This window comes from Coregonus clupeaformis, unplaced genomic scaffold, assembly GCF_020615455.1.
Source record: "Coregonus clupeaformis isolate EN_2021a unplaced genomic scaffold, ASM2061545v1 scaf6620, whole genome shotgun sequence".
Lineage (NCBI taxonomy): Eukaryota > Metazoa > Chordata > Actinopteri > Salmoniformes > Salmonidae > Coregonus > Coregonus clupeaformis.
In genome coordinates this window covers 1-10,112 of record NW_025540074.1, presented here as the reverse complement: position 1 = coordinate 10,112, position 10,112 = coordinate 1, and the positions used below count along the sequence as shown (strand labels likewise).

The 10,112-nt window shown below is 44.6% G+C and overlaps 1 long non-coding RNA gene across 1 annotated transcript; it reads left to right on the top strand.

Annotated features, from left to right (window-relative positions):
- The first annotated feature begins 1,783 nt into the window (after positions 1-1,783).
- On the top strand, positions 1,784-4,178 carry LOC123491023. Its single transcript, XR_006661132.1, has 3 exons — positions 1,784-1,817; positions 2,191-2,295; positions 4,160-4,178. It is a non-coding gene; the product is annotated as an uncharacterized LOC123491023 (long non-coding RNA).
- Positions 4,179-10,112: the final 5,934 nt, after the last annotated feature.

The following is a 10,112-nucleotide window of genomic DNA, read 5'->3' as shown; positions in this document are numbered from 1 at the left end:
TAGTAACCATTAGAATGCAAGTTCAGACCACTCAGTCATGTCTGTATCTGGTGACTGTACTGTCAGGAGGAGTACTGTAGAAGAGGTTTCCAGGAGGTGGCCTCTCCTAACATCTATAACAGTGCTGTGGGAGACTTCGGCACTGGCAGCACTACAGCGACAACATGTGTCTCCTTCCCAGTGGAGCAGGACATCTTTGCACTGGAAGCCCATTGAACTGTCCTGGACACTGGTAGGTACATTGGTTTGTTATTGGGCCGATTCCCCGTACACATATTAAGCCTGGTCCTGGACTAAAAACCAACTCCGTGGCACCCGTGGTTAGAGTGTCCGCCGAGAATGGAGGGTTGGGAGTTCAATCCCCGAGTCATACCAAAGACCCAAGGTCGCTTGGAAACTCAGCATTAAGGAGATAGATTGGGGGTAAGGCTTCTGAAGTCCGAGGCTCCTCTCCAGGGGGTGTACTTATACATCATGCGCAGAAACAGGAGATGCAAGGCTACTTGCCTTGCCATACACAATTCTAAAAACCATGCTCAATGGAGAATATCCACTGAAATAACTTTTACTCCAGGAATAGAAGCAATGTTTGTCTGGGAAATAGGCCCTTCCTATATGTTATTGGTTAATAGAAGGTATGATGGTTTATAAGGGAAGGACTTTCAAAGCATTATGTAACCTTAACTCCTCCCATTGCTTCAACGGCATATCTTACTTCCACTCACCCTCTCTTCCCGTCCACCCTCCTGGATCCTCCCATCCTCTTCTATCCTCAGTCGGATGTCCAGCTACAGGCCTCGGTCGGTGGAGGGAGCTCCCCTCTGAGACCTGGCTGGATTTCGGGGTGCTCCATGGAATGAGCTTTCAGGACACTGACCGGCCTTATGCGCCCGTTCCAACAGGATGACGGCTCACATCTTCTGCACAATGGAACAGGAGGCGACCAGACCAGCTATGGCTATTGAAGAGGAACATCTTATTAAAAGTAGCTAGTACCAGGGTTGTGGTCAATCCATTTCAATTCAGGAAGTAAATAGACATCTTTGTTTCCCAATTTTCCTCATTGTTTGTGGAAATGGAATTCGACCCCAACTCTGCTGGGTACTTAACCTCCTTGCCATTCAGATTACCCTCTGTATTCCCTTGCCTCTCTCCTGCAGATTGAGTCTGAGATGAAGGGCTGTCTGGACTCCTCCGCTGTGTCTCGGTAATGTTTTGGCTTCTCTTTCCCAGCTGCACCTCTCAACTCGTTCAGAGAAGTACCTAGGGATATCGCTGTCTGGAACCAGGCTGAGAAGGTAGAATTAAACATCCGATGCGTCTCATGAAATAATTCCTGAAATGTCACATAGAGAAACATCATTTAAAGAATAATGCTTTCACAAATGACCCAGAATATATTTTCCAAATGTATGTTAATTGATTCCCTCTATTTGAAAGCAACTGGAAAACAGCCTGAATGGAGTTTGCGGAGCTATGGAAACTAAACCGAGACGGTGCTTTCATGGACCCAAGGTTTGTATTACAACCACTGATATTTCCTTGCTATATATTTTCTTCACCCCTTCAATTAAATAAGTCTAGAAGATCAGGAAATCAATGTAATTAAATGTTTGTAGCTATTACAAAGCCATCTATTTCCTGAATAGATATTGCATTCCCCCCTTCAATTAAGTAAGGTCTAAAACTCTCAGGAAGTAACTTTGTTGCTGCCATTTCAGATTGACATTAAGATCAAAGATGCTTCAGGTATGATCAATGTGCAACCATTCAGCTGGACTTTCACCTTCCATCCGCTTTAACCTGACCTTTGTGGGGTGAGTGAGTCACCTAATCAAAACTAGTCGTGATACAATGCTGAGTCTGTATCCTGGAGGCAAGATTAGTCATTAATCCCTCCTTGTCGAAGTTCTCACCTGAACACTTTGTACTAGAAAGTTGATTTAAAAGTCCTTAAAATAATTTTATTTCAAGTAGTTTAATGAGGTAGAGAACATTATGAAGATCTATAAACAACTGTATAAATTATATTCATAAAGGTCATACCAGTCACACTTTTTTATCTCAATGAGACTAACCTTTACAAATAAAGGTTGAATAAATAATGTTTAAATAAGTAGTTGTAATTGAACATGAAGTGGTGCTGTGACTGATAGTGATGTTTAATCCTGTTAACCCTGTGACATGCAGGAAGGAGGGGGATGACAAAGCGAGGCCTGTCATCATCCACCGGGCCATTCTAGGCTCTGTGGAGAGGATGATAGCCATCCTGACTGAGAACTATGCAGGGAAATGGTGAGTAGCAAACATAAGATTCAATCATAGACTGGAAAATGTCATGTACAGTGGGGAGAACAAGTATGTGATACACTGCCGATTTTGCAGGTTTTCCTACTTACAAAGCATGTAGAGGTCTGTAATTTTTATCAAGGTACACTTCAACTGCGGGACGGAATCTAAAACAAAATCCAGAAAATCACATTGCTTATGATTTTTAAGTAATTAATTTGCATTTTTATTGCCTGACATAAGTATTTGATCACCTACCTAACCAGTAGATTCGGCTCTCGCAGAACCCTGCTAGTTTTTCTTTAAGAAGCTCCTGTTCTCCACTCATTACACCATGTAAACTGCATCTGTTTGAACTCGGTTACCTTAAATAAAGACACCTGTCCACACACTCAATCAAACAGACTCCAACCTCTCCACAATGTTAGCTAAGACCAGGAGCACGTTAAGGACATCAGGGATAAATTGTAGACCTGCACAAGGCTGGGATGGGCTGATAGGACAATAGGCAAGCAGCCGGTAGAGAAGGCAAGAACTGTTGGCGCAATTATTAGAAATGGAAGTAGTTCAAGATGACGGTCAATCACCTCAGTCTGGGGCTCCATGCAAGATCTCACCTCGTGGGGCATCAATGATCACGAGGAAGGTGAGGGATCAGCCCAGAACTACACGGCAGGACCTGGTCAACGACCTGAAGAGAGCTGGACCACAGTCTCAAAGAAAACCATTAGTAACACACTACGCTGTCATGGATTAAAAATCCTGCAGTGCACGCAAGGTCCCCCTGCTAAGCCAGCGAGATATCCAGGCCCGGTCTGAAGTTTGCCATTGACCATCTAGATCAGGGTTCTTCAATTCGGGTCCTGGAGGGCCGATCCTGTTTTTCATCATCCCCTTCTAATCAGGGCTAATTCAGACCTGGGACACCAGGTGAGTGCAATTAACTACCAGGGTAGAAATAAAAACAGAAGTCTTCCGGCCCTCCAGGACCGAAAGAACCTGATCTAGATGATCCAGAGGAGGAATGGGAGAAGGTCATGTGGTCTGATGAGACAAAAAAGAGCTTTTGGTCTGAAACTCCACTCACCGTGTTTGGAGGAAGAAGAAGGGATGAGTACAACCCCAAGAACACCATCCCACCGTGAAGCATGGAGGTGGGAAACATCATTCTTTGGGGATGCTTTCTCAAAGGGGACAGGACGACTGCACCGTATTGAGGGGAGGATGGATGGGGCCATGTATCGCGAGAGATCTGGCCAACAACCTCCTTCCCTCAGTAAAGCGATTGAAGTATGGGTGGCTGGGTCTTCCAGTGACAAAGACCAAACATCACAGCCAGGGCAACTAAGGAGTGGCTCCGTAGAAGCATCTCAAGGGTCCTGGAGTAAGGTCTAGCTAGTCTCCAGACCTGGAACCCAATAGAAAATCTGGAGGTGCTGAAAGTCCGTATTGCCCACTCGATAGTCTCGAAACCTGGAAGGATCTGGAGAAGTTCTGTGAGGAGTGGGCCAAAATCCCTGCTGCAGTGAGTGCAAACCTGGTCAAGACCTACAGGAAACGATGACATCTCTGTAATTGCTAAAGAAAGGTTTCGTACCAAATATTCAGTTCTGCTTTTCTGATGTATCAAATACTTATGTCATGCAATAAAATCTAAATTAATTACTTAAATCATACAATGTGATTTTCTGGATAGTTTTTGTTTTAGAATTCCATCTCACAGTTGAAGTTACCTAGATAAAATTACAGACCTACATGCTTTGAAGTAGGAAAACCTGCAAAATCGGCAGGTTACAAATACTTGTTCTCCCCACTGTATATAAGTGTTTCGATTTGCTGTCTTATCCAGCCAAATGTCTTTCTTCTCCAGGCCCCTCTGGCTGTCTCCATCCAGGTGATGCTTTGGCCTGTCAACCCTACCTGTGAAGAATATGCCAAGAGGGTAAGACTCCTATCTCCCAAACTCGTCTTCCTTTCATATATTTCTACAGTTTATGATCAGGCCCCGAATTAAGCAAATCATAGGCCCCCCCCTTCCGATACCATCATTTTCTGTGAACAAATCTCTGTGTACCAAGATGCAATGCATGGTACATTTACTGTTGAAGAAAAGCCTCTTTATAGTAAAGCCATAATAACGTTTGCCATGTGGCATAGGCACAGTTGAGCAGAGGCAGTTCCTCATCATTTACATGACCGAATCTTTTTGAATACCACACAAATGACTGAAATGAGTGGCTACTCTGACTGACAAACTGAGATCAATCTGGTCTTGAATTCAAACAAACAATAGCCCAGGCCAATGAAACGACAAACAGATTGTACGATATTAGGAGGATATATATATATACACACACACACACACACACACACACACACACCCCCCATGTATAAGCTACTAAATAACATTTCCAGTGGCACACTGACTCACCTAATGAAGATTAAACCATCAGCTACTCATGCAAAAAGGCAAACCGACAGCTGCAACCAACCATAGAAATATAATCCATAGATGGCAGTTTCACGTTCAAGTCAGGGCTGCATCCATTGCTAGTGTAGCCATGAGTTTAACAGTCAAATTGCTAGGTAAGAGGTTACAAAACCCTTCTATGGATTATATGTCTATGGCCACAATGTTAACAAGCTATATTTAGTAGCGCTTTATATGCTCTAAACCAGCTTTGTGACCCCTGTAGGCATACCAGTAACTGCCAAAATAAAGGAAACATTTGAGTAAATGAGGAATACATTTTTACATTTACATTTGTTATGGTGTGGGGTGCAGTTTCCAGGCATAATTTAGGTCCACTTGTAAAATCTATGGCAAGGCGCATTGAAGCTGTTCTGGCAGCTCGTGGTGGCCCAACACACTTTTAAGACACTTTGTGTTGGTGTTCATTTTGGGAGATACCTGTATGTGCATGTGATAAATTAATCTGGTTAATTTTTATTAACTATTGATCCGCTATGGTTAAATTATGCTCTGTGGTGTATTTTGAACATTGAGAGTGGGCTCCTGTGGTTGGATAAAAAAAAAAGTGTGTGTGTATGTATATATATATATATATATCATACAGTGGGGAAAAAAAGTATTTAGTCAGCCACCAATTGTGCAAGTTCTCCCACTTAAAAAGATGAGAGAGGCCTGTAATTTTCATCATAGGTACACGTCACCTATGACAGAAAAATTGAGAAAAAAAATCCAGGGAAATCACATTGTAGGATTTTTAAGAATTTATTTGCAAATTATGGTGGAAAATAAGTATTTGGTCACCTACAAACAAGCAAGATTTCCGGCTCTCACTAGACCTGTAACTTCCTTCTTCTAAGAGGCTCCTCTGGCTCCACTGGGTTACCATGTGTTAATGGCACCTGTTTGAACTTGTTATCAGTATAAAAGACACCTGTCCACAACCTCAAACAGTCACACTCCAAACTCCACTATGGCCAAGACCAAAGAGCTGTCAAAGGACACCAGAAACACAATTGTAGACCTGCACCAGGCTGAAGACTGAATCTGCAATAGGTAAGCAGCTTGGTTTGAAGAAATCAACCGGAGCAATCTATTAGAAATGGAAGAGCAACAAGACCACTGATAATCTCCCTCGATCCGGGGGCTCCACGCAAGATCTCACCCTGGGTGTCAAAAGATCACAAGAACGTGAGCAAAAAATCCCAGAACCACACGGGGGGACCTAGTGAATGTGACCCTGCAGAGAGCTGGGATCAAAGTAACACAAAGCCTACCATCAGCCTAACACACTACGCCACCAGGGACTCAACCTGCAGTGCCAGACATGTCCCCCTGCAGCCGTAGTACATGTCCAGGCCACTTTGTACTGAAGTTCCACTAGAGTGCATTTGGATGATCCAGAAGCGGATTGGGAGAATGTCATATGGTCAGATGAAACCAAAATATAACTTCAAATCTCAACTCACGATGTTGGAGGACAAAGAAATGCTGAGTTGCATCCAAAGAACACCATACCTACTGTGAAGCATGGGGGTGGAAACATCCTTCATTTGGGGGCTGTTTTTTCTGCAAAGGGACCAGGATGACTGATCCGTGTAAAGGGAAAGAATGAATGGGGCCATGTATCGTGAGATTTTGAGTGAAAACCTCCTTCCATCAGCAAGGGCATTGAAGATGAAACGTGGGCTTGGGTCTTTCAGCATGACAATGATCCCAAACACACCGCCCGGGCAACTAGGCGAAGGAGTGGCTTCGTAAGAAGCATTTCCAAGGTCCTGGAGTGGCCAGCCAGTCTCAGATCTCAACCCCATGGAAAATCTTTGGAGGGAGTTGAAAGTCCGTGTTGCCCAGCGACAGGTTCCAAAAATATCACTGCTCTAGAGGAGATCTGCATGGAGGAATGGGCCAAAATACCAGCAACAGTGTGCGAAAACTGTGAAGACTTTACAGAAAACGTTTGACCTGTGTCATTGCCAACAAAAGGGTATATAACAAAGTATTGAGAAAACTTTTGTTATTGACCAAATACTTATTTTCCATCATAATTTGGCAATTCATAAAAAATCCTACAATGTGATTTTTTTGGGAATTTTTTTCTTAATTTCGTCTGTCATAGTTGATGTGTGTACCTATGATGAAAATGACAGGCCTTCTCATCTTTTTAAGTGGGGAGAACTCGCTACATTTGGTGGCCTGACTAAATACTTTTTTTTCCCCACCTTACACTGAATCAAAAATATAAATGCAACAATTTAAAAGATTTTGCAGAGTAACAGTTCAAATAAAAATCAGTTATTTCAAATAAAATCATTAGGCCCTAATCTATGGATTGCACATGACTGGGGAATACAAATATGCATCTGTTGGTCGCAGATAAGCAGTGCATTCGGAAAGTATTCAGACTTTGACTTTTCCACATTTTGTTAGGATACAGTGTTATATTCTAAAATGTATTTAAAAATGTCCCTTCACGATCTACACAATACACCCTATGACGACGAGAGAAACAGGTTTTTAGAAACGTTTTGAAAAATGTATTAAAAATAAAACGGCCGATACCTTATTTACATAAGTATTCAGACTCTTTGCTATGAGACAATCGAAATGAGCTCAGGTGTATCCTGTTTCCATTGATCATCCCTGAGATGTTTCTACAACCAGGTCTGATCAGTCCACCTGTAAATTCAATTGATTGGAACACGTTTGGAAAGGCACACAGCCTGTGTATAAAGTCCCCACAGTTGACCATGCATGTCAGAGCAAAACCAAAAAGAGCAATCGGGGAGAAGGGGTCCCTTGGTCAGGGAGGGACCAAGAACCCGACGGTCACTCTGATAGAGCTCCAGAGTTGTCTGTGGAGATGGGAGAACCTCCAGAAGGGACAACTATCTCTGCAGCACTCCACCAATAAGGCCTTTATGGTAGAGTGGCCATACTGAAGCTTCACTCCTCAGTAAAAGGCACTACTGACAGCCCGCCGGAGTTTGTCAAAGGACCAGGACCATGAGAAAAAATATTCTCTGTTCTGAACCAAGATTGATCTCTTTGGCCTAGTGCAAGCGGTCACGTCAGAGGAAACCTGGCACCATCCCTACGGTGAAGCGTGGTGGTGGCAGCATCATGCTGTGGGGATGTTTTTCAGCGGCGCGGACGGGAGACTAGTCAGGATCGAGGGAAAGATGAACGGGGAGCAAAGTACAAAAGAGATCTTGATGAAAACCCCGGGCTCCAGAGCACGCAGGACCTCAGACTGGGGTGAAGATTCACTTCCAACAGACAATGACCCAAGCACAGCCAAGACAATGGAGGAGTGGCTTCGGGACAAGCCTTCTGAATGTCCTTGATGGCCCAGCCAGAGCCCGGACTCGATCAAACATCTCTGGGAGAGACTGAGGCCAGCTGTGCAGTGATGCTCCCCATCCAGCCCGACAGAGCTTGGGAGGTGATTCTTACAGACGAGAATGGGAGGAACTCCCAAAAATACAGGTGTGCTACACTTGTCGCACATGCCCAAGAAGACTTTAAGGCTGTACTCGCTCAAAGGTGGGCTTCAACACTGAGTAAAGTGGTCTGAATACTTATAAAAAAATGTTTTGGCTTAATTATTATGGGGTATTGTGGTAAATTGATGGGGAGAAAAACAATTGAATCCTTTTAGAATAAGGCTGCAACGTAACAAAGTGTGGAAAAAGTCAAGGGGTCTGAATAATTTCAGTATCAAAACTACCTTAAAAAATATATATATACACACACTGCTCAAAAAAATTAAGGGAACACTAAAATAACACATCCTAGATCTGAATGAATGAAATAATCTTATTAAATACTTTTTTTTTTTACTAAAGTTAAGAATGTGCTGACAACTAAAATCACACAAACTATCAATGGAAACTTCAAATTTATCAACCCATGGATGTCTGGATTTGGAGTCACCTCTCAAAATTAAAGTGGAATACCACACTACAGGTCCAACTTTATGTGACGTCCTTAAAACAAGTCGCAAATGAGGCTCAGTAGTGTGTGTGTGGCTCCACGTGCCTGTAATGACCTCCCCCACAACGCCTGGGCATGCTCCTGATGAGGTGGCTGGATGGTCTCCTGATGGATCTCCTCCCAGACCTGGACTAAAGCATCCGCGCCAACTCCTGGACAGTCTGTGGGCAACGTGGTTTGGTGGATGGAGCTAGACATGCGATGTCCCAGATGTGCTCACTTGGATTCAGGCCTGGGGGAACGGGTGGGCTCAGTCCATAGCATCAATGCCTTCCTCTTGCAGGAACTGCTGACACACTCCAGCCACATGAGGTCTAGCATTGCCCTGCATTAGGAGGAATCCAGGCCAGTCTCAGTTAAGGGTCTCAGGATCTCATCCTCGGTACCTAATGGCAGTCAGGCTACCTCTGAAGTAGCACATGGAGGGTCAGTGCCCCCCAACAAATGCCACTCCACACCATGACTGACCCACCGCCAAACCAGTCATGCTGGGAGGATGTTGCAGGCAGCAGAACGTTCTCCCACGGCGCCTCCAGACTCTGCCTCACGCCTGTCACGTGCCTGCCAGTGTGAACCTGCTTTCGTCTGTGAAGAACAGTGCGCCAGAGCATGGCGAATTTGCTAATCTTGGTGTTCTCTGGCAAATGCTAAACGTCCCTGCACGGTAAGTTGCTCTGAAAGCACAACCCCCACTCTGTGGATGTCGGGCCCTCATACCACCCTCTATGGGAGTCTGTTTCTGGGACCGTTGAGCAGACACATGCACATTTGCGGCCTGCTTGAGGCCATTTTGCAGGGCTCTGGCAGTGCTCCTCCTGCCTCCCGTCACAAAGGCGGAGGTAGCAGTCCTGGGCTAGCTGGGTTGTTGCCCTCTCACTGGCCTCCCTCCACGCCTCCTGGGATGTAACTGGCCTGGGTCTCCTGCTAGCGCCTCCATGCTCTGGCCTCCTACGCTGACAGACACAGCAAACCTTCCTTCTTGCCACAGCTCGCATTGATGTGCCATCCTGGATGAGCTGCACCACCTGAGCAACTTGGGGCTGTAGACTCCTGGCCCCATGCGCTACCACTCAGAGTGAAAGCACCGCCAGCATTCAAAAGTGACCAAAACATCAGCCAGGGAAGCACAGGGAACTGAGAAGTGGTCTGTGGTCACCACCTGCAAAACCAGTCCTTTATTGGGGTGGCTTCTACACTGCCTATAATTTCCACCTGTTGTCTATTCCATTTGCACAACACGATGTGAGATGTATTGTCAATCAGTGTTGCTTCCTAAGTGGTACAGTTTGATTTCTCACAGAAGTGTGATTGGCTTGGAGTTACATTGGGTTGTTTAAGTGTTCCCTTTATTTTTTTT